Genomic DNA, 12,018 nt, shown 5'->3' on the forward strand with positions numbered 1-12,018 from the left:
CAGAGCAGATGGCACACGGACATAAAGGCTCATCAGCCGCCTTTTCCTTGCCAGTCGAGCACCGAGAGTTTCACATTTTGGCGAGCATCTCTGACCTTGCGTTTGAGTTATTTAGGTGCAAGCCCTGAGCCAAGAGTTGCGACAGAGAGGCAGTGTTCCCTGGGAGTTTGAAACTTCCCCCCGCCCCACAGAGTCTTGTACAGTAGCCCTGTTTGAGTTGAGCACATGCAGGGCGGGTTCAACGCCCGTGGCTACACCCTTCGACACACAAACGCACACACGTTTGCAGTCAGTTAATGTTTGCACTCGCTATAAGGCGGACACAAGCTGTCAAAAGCCACGTATTTGTTTGTTTTCTTTGTTTTAAACCTTCAAACTTACAGACGCTGGCATCTTTAGGCTGGGGGATGATGATGATGATGATGATGATGATGGAGATGCGTGCGTGGCCGAGGCGCAAGTGTTAACTCATTCAATGCCAAAGCTGTTTTAAACCCCAACGCTCCCTCCCAAAGGCGTATTTATACATCTTTTACGTTGGGTTTTTTGCGTGCGAGCCGAAAAGCACACGCACACGTGCACACAGCAGTTAGTTCATGGTGTTATATTTGTAAAAAAAATTGTTATTTTGATTTAAAACAACCCTTTTTTGTGTTGTTTGTGTTGGGGTATGGTTATTTTACATATTTGAACTGTCACAAAAGCAAATTATTTGTGTCAAACTGAAAGTTATGCTTGAAATTTTTTAGTTGGGAACTGCTATTTTCCTGAAACTTACCTACGTTCTACTGCTGATTTACTAAAGAACGGAAAAAGGTACAAACAAACTTTTTTTTTCTGATGAAAGACGGCAGTCTAATGTTTCTTTTGGTAGGTTCCATGGTTCTATACCGGTAGCCATAGAACACAATATTCTGTGCGCCTTGAAAATTCTGTCATAATCGTCTAAAGTGGCCGCTACTGAAGGGGTTGAATTTTGAAAAATGGCTGGGATTGAATGAGTTCATGTTCAGTTTGCACAGACTTTTTCTACCATCACAGCCTTGCAACAAAGGTGCAAAAAGCCTCAGTGTGTTATAATCTTCAAGCTAGCTTTGCGCTACTAGAGGTCCGAGCTAGTGGCTGGTAACCTTTCAACAGGCAGTCTTAATGCCTTAATTAGATTGTTTTCAGTCTAATTTGCCGTTTGTGCGGGCAAAGCAGCAAAATATGCATGAAGTTGTTTGCAGCATGAGGATGACACTTGGCTGAGCCTCTTGTCGTCACCACACGTCTGCCAAGACCGCCGATTAGGAGCTGCAAGTGTGGGGAGCGATGAACAGACGAACATAGTCTGTTCTGGGATGCTGGTTGACCTCCTTTTTTTAAGAAAAAATAACATTTTAACATACTTTTGCTATCCGAAGCTTCATTCTGCTTCACCCATGACTGTGACGGGGTGACTTGCACGAGAAAGGACTTGATGTCAGTTGTCAGCGTGTTGCCCAAAGCAGAGGTTCATTGGCCGTGACGGGAGCGTTGCCACCTCCCAGGACTGTTCCTCTCTCCTCTGCTTGAGCACCCCCGCCCAACCTTCTCAAAAGTTTCCTGCCCGGTTGCATGACATGAGATCTTTACTCACTTTACTCTTGCTGCATTGCTTTGCATAATAAACCTTGCAGGATGTATTTTTGTTCATTTAGACATTTTTATAGATGAAAATGCAGAATTTAGGCCATGAATAAAAACAAATTGCTTAAATATGCATAATTTTTAAACTGATAATAGTCCGTATTCAACCACAAAATTGCTATCGTTTCTTCATTCATTATTTTTTGCAAACCGTGATAGAGTGAGGGAGCGATGTTTGAACCCCGATTTAGCGAGGGACGACTCCACCTCTTTTTCTAAGCGCCCATAAACGCCCTCCGTGCCTTTTGTTCCTTTGCCTTCGCCACAGCCTGCAGTGCCTGCAAATGAGCTTTGGGGCAGAGAAGTTATTCAGCTCACACAGACAAGTTGCACTCACTTGCTCTGTCCAAATTCAGTGTCTGCTTCACCGGCAGTGTTCATAAATAATCAACACTTAAGTCACTTAAGTAAATCTGGATAGAAATCACATTTCAAAAATAATTTGGTGTTTACCAGATATTACTGCAGTTCAAAATGTGAAGGTAAACATTGAAATGTTTCCAAAGCGTGATTTACACCATAAATGTTAGTCCTACATTTTTTAGCATAATAGTTGTGTTTATGTAAGTGTCAGCTATGAAAATGGATACAAACGCTAATGTTAGCATGCTAATGTAGCATAATAGTTATAAGTGTTTATATGCGTGTCTAGCTATGAAAATGGCTGAAAAAATAATTTGCTAATGTTAGCAAGCAATGCTAACATGCTCACGTTAGAATGCTAACACGTAGCATGATAGTGCTGAGTTTTTACATAAGTGTCTACCTATGAAAATGGCTAAAAATGCTACTATGCTAATGTTAACATGTTAACATGCTAACATTATCATGCTAACACCTAGCATGATAGTGCTAAGCGTTGCATGAAAATAGCGAAAAAAGCTAGTATGCTAATGTTAACATGCTAGCCATGGTAACATGCTAACACCCAGCATGGTGGCACAGTGTACCGAGAATTTTGACTTTGGAACGGTCTGAATCGGTTGAGAAATGTGGAAGTAGTTAGAATGCTTGATATCAAAGGCATTTTGCATTCCGAAAAATGTGTCATCTCCTCGACTACTGTCGAATGTGTGGCGGTTTGTTACCGTGGTAACGTGACTTCATTACGGGTTGATTTCATCTGCAAAAACACAGCGCCGTGAGTAAACTCCACGAACTCCCCACGGACATACCTGCCCTACCGCAGCAGGTAAGGTACCTTTTTGCGCTAAGGCAGGCGCTTCTGGTGGAAATGCAGCAAGGAAAAGGAAAGACGTCACCATGGAATTGAAAATAAACGTCATCGAAAGCTCCCGAGAGAGGAGAAACACCAGGCTTGGCTGCACTTTTGGTCTTAAGCGTTCGACTGTCTAGTTTGAGTGAAGAGCTGCTGCCTGTATCGATATCGGAAGTACAATGCTGGATGGTATTGGATATCGGTATGAAATCCAGTATCGAGCATATCTCGCAGAAAGCTGGAGCGAAGGAGGCGGGGAGGACAAACTCCGTAATCTTCCCTTTTTTTTGTTATTTTTTACATTTGTGGCCCATGGATGTTTGTTATTGGCCCACGGCACGTTCAAATAATATAACAATAATATTATTATAAACAATAATATACAAAATTATATTTAAAAAATCTAATAATTAAAAATATAAATCATAAATATAATAAGAAGAGATATTAAATAATTGAAAAATAGATATCTACATAATATATTAAAAAAATAAATAAAAATATGAATAATAAGAAATATAAATATAAAATAATTTACAAATATATAATTTTAACAGGGAAACGAAAAAAAAAACAGCAAAAAATAGAAAAATCTGCTGTAATTTTACAAGAATAAAGTCAAAATATTAAGAGGAAAAATTCGTAATCTAATGACAAGATTTTTTTTCCGAGAATAACATTGCAATATTATGATGAAAAATAATGTAATTTTAGTAGCATAAAGTTGAAATATTAAAGACATGATTTCTTTAAAAAGTCGTAATGAAACAAATAAAGTTGTAATTTTTGGAAAACGAGGTTGCGGAACAGGTTCTAATCTTAACCTTCAAGTCCAAATGAAAAAGTGAAGAAAAAAAGTTGCAATTTTATGAGAATAAACTCGTAACATTATGAGGAAAAGTAGTCATTTTAGTAGCATGGAATTGAAATATTAAAGTTCTTTTTTAAAAGTAGTAATATTATACGAAAACAACCAAAACAAATTTGTCATTTGAGTTGTCATTTTTGGAAAATTAAGTTGGGTAAAGAAGTTCTAATATTATGGGAATAAAGTCACACTTACGAGAAGGACGTTTTCAAGAAGAAAGTTTAAATAGGTTGGAAATTTAAAACAAAACAACAAAAATGGGAAAAATATTCTGCAATTTTACAAGAATAATGTCAAAATAGTAAGAGCAAAAAGTCGCATTCCAGCAACCAAAACAAAATGAAGCTGTCATTTTTGGAAAATTAGGTTGGGGGAAAAAGTTATAATATTATGGGAATAAAGTCATAATGTAACAAAAAGAAAATTTACAAAGATTATTTAAGAAGACTGAAAAATGTAAAAAAAAAAAAAAATTAAAAAGCAAAAAAAAAATTAAAACAACAAAAATGGGGAAACAAGCAAAGACCAAAGTTCATGCCTGGCCTGTCACGATAACACATTTTGCTGGATGATAATAGATTATTGTCGATAATCGATATTATTGACAAGAGTTTTTGAAACCATTTTTAAAAATGAATTATATGCCATAATAATGCAAGTACATTGTATCAAAAGCAATAAACTTTAATTTCTAGGGAATATTTAACATTGTAATTGGAATGTTGAGAGCTTTTAAATAAAATCGCAGATGCATTTGTAATAGCTTTATTAATGCAAGCTATTTTTATGGCACTTATTTAATTACCACTATTAGACAGGATGTGCGCCGCTCTTATTTTGGTTTTGAAAATGTGTTTTGAATATGGCTAAGTGAGATAGCTATTGAGTGCCTCTTGAAGCCACAAAGTCAGCGGGCAACCTAAAACGCTGGGTTACACAAACAAGCACTAAAGCACAACTCGTACAGCCTCAGTGGCACACACACCAAGCTAAACCCAGCTAGCTTATACTGGCTATTGTAGTATGCGAGACTCATGCTCGTGTTCGGTGGCTAGTAAGTGTTCGTTCAGGAGGGGGCTGGTTCGTGTTTGTGAGGACTCCTGCTGTGAATGAGCGGTCCGCTGGGGAAATATTTCCTACAGAGCCGAATATCCAACATCCAACTTGAAACTAACACGAGGAAAACAAACACACATTCCTGTGTCAATTTATCAAGGCCAGCAAAATGGCCGACTGTGAGTTCATACTAATAATCCGCGTTATATTACAAAGCTTAGATGCAGTTTTTTTCTAGCAATATATAGCATGTCTTCTTAGCATATCTAAGTATATTTCACAACGTGGCCCTCTCTGGAGAAAGTTTGGACACCCCTGGCACAGTGCCTGCAGACATGGCCAACACGCAAGCGAGTCCCCTGAGCTGTCTGACTTTGCTGCAACATTCTTCATGACGAGAGTGACGTTGCGAGTGGTCGGCGTTGGCACGAGGGCCCTCGGCGGGTAGCAGCAGATTGCTGGTGGCTTCTCAGCAGGAGCGACGTACGTAGAATCCAGCGTGGCTGTCACAGAGCGAAGCCCGCTGCAGGGAGGGCTGTTGTTTTGGAGTCAACATTGCTGCCTCTCGCTGTCACTCCGTGTGATGTTTGCATTGCGAAGTTGAATGCAGGTGTTGCAGGCGTGCGAACGTAAAAGATAAAGACCTTCACTTTCAGCTTTTATCGGCGTCTCTGTGAAACTTGAGCTGTCACACCTGCATTGGGTTGGTTATTTACACAGCACAGCCACCACACCATAATTCAGCGCAAGAAAAGAGGAAGTGCGTGTTTGAATAATCAATGTTTAACGTAAATGCGACAAGCTGCCGTGCAAAGGTGCACGCAACGCCCTCAAGGCTGGCGCACACCAAGGTCAGCCAAGACGGGCGCAGCTCAGGGAGAAAGGTGTGATGGTGTTTGGGGTGGAGGAAGCCATGACTGGGTTGGGTGTTGTTTACGTACTGTATTATCTGATACCGGCGCTGACAGAACCGGTACAGGAGTCCCTCGCCACTCTATCGTGTTTTTTTTTTTATATGTGAATTAACTCATTCAATACCCAAGACGTATTTATACGCCTTTTACGTTTTTTTTGCACACGAGGCAAAAAGAGGCAATGACGCAAGTGCGCAATAAAAGAGGCCATTTTTCATGCAGTGTTAAGCCATAAAAACGGCCACAAGGTGGAGCTCGGCGTGGCTCTTTTGCATGTATTGACACGCTCGACAGCAAGGAGGAAGTGAGAGAGCGTGGAGGAGTGTTGCGTGCAGAAGGTTGCGCATTGTAGGGACATTTGAACGCATGCGCACGCGTGCACACGCAGTTTAGTTCCATGTGTGATAATGGCCCATGGTGTTATTTTTTGTGAATAAATTGTTTTTTGTGTGTGTTTATGTTGGATTAGTTGTTTAGATAGTTGAGTTTCAAATGTATTTCCTCTTTTTTAGTCAGGAACTGATATTTTCCTGAAACCTACTGATGTTCTACTGTTGATTACTAAAGAACGTAAAACGGTAGAAACTCACTTTTTTTCTGATGTAGGACAAGCGTCTGATCTTTCTTTTGGTAGGTTCCATGTTTATATAGCCATGGAACACAATATTCTGTATGCCAAGAAAAATCAGTCCAAATGTTCTGAAATGGCCGCTACTGCAGGGGTTGAATTTTGGAAAATGGCTGGGATTGAATGAGTTCATAAATCATTGCTGTTTTGTGGTTGCGTGTGGCCTATTACTAGTCCAAAAATGTGCATGGTTAAGCTAATTCTATTCATTTTTTGCCTAAATGAAGCATTTCAGGTGTAAAAATGGCTAAATGAGGTTAAATACAAATATACAGTAAGTCATGCAGAAGATGCCTTCAAAGACGTTGTGATATGTAGCATTCTACACTGGTCACCAGGTGGCAGTAATGTTACACTTATGAGTAGGGGTGTAACGATTCCTTTTAATAACGATTCGATTCGTATCATGATTCATGGTTGCCGATACGATTCAAGGACGACGGTGGCCCATTAGGAACGATACGATCCAGTAACTTTAAATCGATTCAGTAACTTTTTAGCCAAAAATTCAACCAGTGTGACTGTGAAATAAATACCTGCATACTGGACAGTGCAGGTGACGTTTCCTAGATTTGTGTTGTTTTTCCAAGGGAATCAGGTAAAAATGATGAATAATGCTGCCATACTTAAGAATACATACAGGATGAATGGATGATGAATTGTTGACTTTAAATATTGCAATCCAAACCTGCACTTTGCACCCAAAGGTGAGGGACATTGTGCAAATTCCTCAGCAAATGAATGCGGTGTGGTATCTCCAGTCAGGTGTTGAGACGTTCTCACCTGTAGGGGGCCAATAGCTTTTTTGTGCTGCTAATCCTCCTGATCAGAGCAGCCATTTGAATGAGCGGTGCGGCAACCAGCAGTAACGTGGCCTCCTATCTATTGGCGCTGAGAGGGTCGGGACGGGTCCTCCGTCTTGATGACGCGCTTAACCGGGATACCGCGGTGTGTTGGCTTTATGATAACCACTTTTGAGAGCAAACAGGTACTTTGCATGTGAAGTGATGGCAGATGGCGTGCAAGCGTAACGACACGTGGCCACGCAAAAGGAGGATACTCAAGAAACGCGAGTGTAAATGTGTGACAAAACCAAGAAACGGTCAACAGAAATTAGGCCGTCCCAGCCTTCCCCCCCCCGGCACAAGCCAGTGCGCACCATTTATCGCTTCGGCGTACGGAATCGTATGTTTTCCCCTGGATGATGACGCCGCTAAGCGTCGCCGCCAAAACGTCCTTACTTTGCAGATTGTCCCCATAAATGTCACTTGAAAGGAGTTTCAAGTAACGACAGGCGGCTTAAATATGACAAGTGAATGAAGTGAATCACCTGAGCCCCGATTCTGTGACATGCAAGATGAACAGAAAGAAATTGAAATACTTACGTAATATCAATTATTATGTTAGTTAAATATGATAAATAAAACAATGTGATAAACTCATAAATAGGAAATAACAGTTTTCAGCATTACCACACAACAATCAGCGCAATACAGAACACAGATATCGTTTTGTACCAACATTTTCCCGGACTTTAAGTGCTTCAGCTCCGCACCATCCCAGCAGATAAGGCCGGAAATAACGTTTCAAAAGAGCGTCAGACTCTGCGTGCGTCTGCCCGCATGCTACGTCCCTCACGAGACGGCACGTGCACAATATCACCGTCAGGCGTTTCTTGCGGGCGGCTGAGTCTGCGTTCATTTAGCAGCCAAATGAGGCGTCGACAGCTGCGTACTTTTTACAGTCTGTGCTGCATCATGAATGATTTTTACATCATTTCACATTTTTACTTTCCAAATCGGGATTTGGAATTCAAATCCCCGCCAGCAGCACGGAGTCTGCGCCGGCCTGTTGGCAGGCGAGGTTTATCAAGCTGCTCAGATTCATTTCCTGCGTCTCAGATGATGAAGTCAAAATCTGCGGATTAGGTCAGATTTCGACGAGCCGGCCTCCTCCTCACGTCCCTCTGTTCCAGGAGGTCAAGACTGATGGGAAGATGCAGGAGCGTTCTTCCTTCCCAAGGACCGGAGAGGAAGTGCGTGTTTGTTTAACCTTGTAGTCATGCCCTTTAAACCCCCCCAGCATGGAGGGAATGTAAAAGATGTGCTTTGGAGTTGATGATGAGCTGCTGAGGCATATTATCCGTATCAGACAACAAGCCTTCAGCTTAGAGATGACACGTTCCTGAAAATGTGCGTCTGTTGTGATGGATGTCATCATAAACAAGTGTCAGTTATTGAGATATGACTTCCTGTTTGGCCTCATTTGCTTTCAGGGTCCTTTTCAGTCTCCATTACCCTTGGCAGGATGCGCCACGCACAACATCCTGAAAGTCCCAAAAGAGACGGAAACACTCAAGTGTGTCTTAAGCTTTAAATCATCGCCCCCACGCAGCCATAATGGGCAGTTCCAGGAATTTTACAAACGATCAAAACAACTCGCAAGCGGATTCTGCGCAGTTGGAAGGCGGACTGACGAGGCCTGTGATCACCAGGCTATGAGACCTCAACGGTTGGACTGTTTTCATTATAATCCCTGCCGTGTCCCGGGAAACTCGCCCACCAGTGTTTATCTCTGCCGTAGCGTCATCGGTAATCGTTAGCTAGGGCTCGCCGTTTGTGCATTTCCTGTCATTTCTTCAGAAATTAGCATCTCTCTTCGTCTTCACAGATAAAAGTAAGCTTTCGAGTGCCAGGCCTGCAGGCGCCTCATGTGGTTCTGCCCGCAGAGACCACCTTGGCGACCCCTGGGCTAAAAACAAAAACATATTTGACGTATTTTTTCAAAATCAGCGGTGAAACTTTGAGGATCAGGCGCATCGCAAGCCGCGAAAACTCACCACGCCCCTTCAAGTGCCCGCCCCCGAATGCCGCAACAAACTGAAGCTTTTTAAGGCACCACCCGGGTGAGATATTTTTCGGGCTCTAATAATGTTAAACAACATATTTAGAAGGTCATAAACAGGTTTTCCATGTTGTAACTACAGCAATATTCCATTTATTAATAAGGAGCTCTACGTTGCGTCGTTATTTATCACTCCTGCCTTTGGAGGACTTCCAAACCACGGATTTACCAACATACCAATACGAACCGATATCGGCAATATCGTTATCACAAATACAGCAGAAAAATGGAGGGAAAACAAAGGCATAGCAAGCATGTGTTTTGCTGGCGAGCTTTTGCAACAGCGCATGTCGTGTTCCTAACGTGCAACCCCTCTTCTTTCCGTCCCGCTCTTAGCGCGCCTTCAAGCAGACGCTCCGACGACACCGCCCGCACAGGCAGCTCTTCGAGTCTGGTAAGCACACTGCAATCAACACAACAGGTTCCAAGCGACAGCAGGAGGTGTTCGTAACGGCTTTTAGTGGTTTAAAAAGCGTGTTAGTGTGTCGCAGTGTCCCCGTTTGCGACACGCTGTCGTGGGGGGGACACCCTGCTGTATTTGTTGTCATGGGAATGCATCTGTTATCCGTTAGGATGTGTCTGTAAAGGCTAAAAACGCCACTCGCAGGAGTCCGCAAGTCTCGTAAACGAGCACGAGCCCTCCTGGCACTTTGTAGTTGTTGAAGTTATTTTGGTCGACGTCTGCAGGAGAAGGGGGGTTAAAGTCTGGCATGCCGCCACTCCGTGTACGTTGCACTACTTGGACGCTTGACATTTCTCACTCACTTTTCCCATGACTCACATGTAAGTGGCTGCCAGATGATTAGTGCCGCCATTCATGGACAGGAAGAAGGGGCGGGGGGGCACGAGCAGCCCAAAGTGGTCTTTCCTCCAATCTGATGTCTTTAGCTGAGCAACCGGGGGGTGCGTGTGCATGTGCGAGGGGCTGAACGCTGCCATGCCGCAGACAGTTCTTTTGTTTTTGTCCAGAATTAGCATGCTAACGATGTGTTTTCTCCCAGACCGGCTCGACAGTCGCCGGGTTTAGGGGGTGTCAATTAAAGGCATCGAACAGCGGTGTCCAAAGAGCAGCCTGGGGGCAACCTGCGGCCGTGGCTGTTTTTCATTTGGCCACCGGCACATTCTAAAAGCTAAAAAAAAAAAGCAAAAATTGGAAAAATCGGCAGACATTTTACAAGAATAAAGTCAAAATATCAAGAGAAAAGACTTTTATGAGAAAAAGTCATCATTTTATGAGAATAACCTGATATTACGAGGAAAAATATCGTCATTTTAATAACGTGAAGTTGAAATATAACTTTTTAAGTCGGAATATTATGAAAAACAAAACAACAAATCGAGTTGGAATTTTTAGAAAATCTGGTTTTGGAAAAACCTACGAGAGAAAAGTCAAAATATTAAGACAAAAAAAAATTGATATGGGAATAAACTCATAATATTATGAGGGGAAATAATACCATTTTAGTAGCAAAGGGAAAAAATAATTTTTTTTAAGTTGTAATATTAGGAGAAATTACATTTGGGAGAATTAGGTTGTGGAAAAAGTTATATTATTATGGGAATAAAGTCCAAATATTATGAGAATAAAGTCCAAATATTATGAGAATGAAGTCATAATGCTACAAAAAATACTGTAAAAATACAAAGCAAGTTGAAATATTTGGAAAAGGTTCAAAAAGCAACAGCACAAAATGGGGAAAAAGAGAGCAAAGTTGAGTCTAATCGTAGGTAGGGGCGCCACAAGATCTCGTGAAGATTTCGCATTCAGTCAAAACTTCCTCGTGGGTACTCAGCCTGGGACGGTAATGAATGAATGAATTAATCACACAGTGAATGAACATGAACGTTAATGGCGTTAATGTATCGCCACGCGTATGCGTGTCTGTTTTCCTCGTCTCTCGCCTCCGAACAGGCAGGAAGAGAGTTCACTCTGTGCATTGGTTTTCACTGAAGAGCGGCATGAACGGAGTGAGCCCTTTTGTCAGTCATGCAGTCTCTCGGTGGGTGGAGGCGGGGCCGCTAGCATACACACAGAGTGCAGAAGAGCGTAACATACTCAAACATTTTTTTTTACATTGCAATATATTATCATATATTTTTTCATTGTACTTTTCTTAAAAGTAATGTTAAAATCTCTTCCCGTTCTCCGTTCTCGTAGGCCCAATCCCGTCTCGTGACACCCCGAACAGTTTTTCAACACGTGCTTTAACTTCAACGCAATCTGTGAAGTTTAATTAGGACGGAGATAATATTGCCGTATCGCAGCCTTCCATAGACGATGGCTAATGACACACGACACCCACAAGCAGAAATGCATCACCAGGCAGCCTAAAGACTGGACCTGCTCTCCGTCTATCTTGATGGATTAGAATAGATTGGCTCCCATTTGTTTCCGCAAAGCTGCCTGGAGGCTCCACTGACCTATTTTAGTATCCATAACGTGGTCAAGACCGCTCTCTGTAGCCAGCGTCCTCTCCTGACTGCCACAGCCCCGCCCTCCTGGGCGGCCGGGGGTGCACATCGCCATGGGAACAGTGACATCCGTGAGGGTGGGGCCCATGACTGCCAGGAAGGAGCTGCAGTCTGAATCAATCAGCGCTGAGACACCAATCACTTTCATTTTTATGACTATTATCTCTCATTTGGAGGGTTTTTTTTTTTTTACTTTCCAAAAATATTAGCAAAAGTCATAACATGCAAGGTCACTCACGTACTCGAAGTGACCGTTCACTCTTCCATCCTCAGGTCATGTAGGAAA

General features: G+C 42.2%; 1 protein-coding gene across 11 annotated transcripts in view; it reads left to right on the forward strand.

Annotated features, from left to right (window-relative positions):
- LOC129180111 (microtubule-associated protein tau-like) overlaps window positions 1-12,018 on the forward strand; it is a 45,836-nt gene that overhangs the window by 14,813 nt on the left and 19,005 nt on the right. For 10 of the 11 annotated variants that reach the window (XM_054774354.1, XM_054774347.1, XM_054774338.1 and 7 more), the window contains exon 2: window positions 9,597-9,654. The exons of the other annotated variant lie outside the window; for it this stretch is intronic. The gene's annotated coding sequence lies outside the window, so the exon portion shown is untranslated. The remainder of the gene's footprint in view (window positions 1-9,596; window positions 9,655-12,018) is intronic. 11 annotated transcript variants of the gene reach the window in all.

The sequence above is a fragment of the Dunckerocampus dactyliophorus genome, chromosome 1 (assembly GCF_027744805.1).
Source record: "Dunckerocampus dactyliophorus isolate RoL2022-P2 chromosome 1, RoL_Ddac_1.1, whole genome shotgun sequence".
In the NCBI taxonomy this organism is placed as follows: domain Eukaryota; kingdom Metazoa; phylum Chordata; class Actinopteri; order Syngnathiformes; family Syngnathidae; genus Dunckerocampus; species Dunckerocampus dactyliophorus.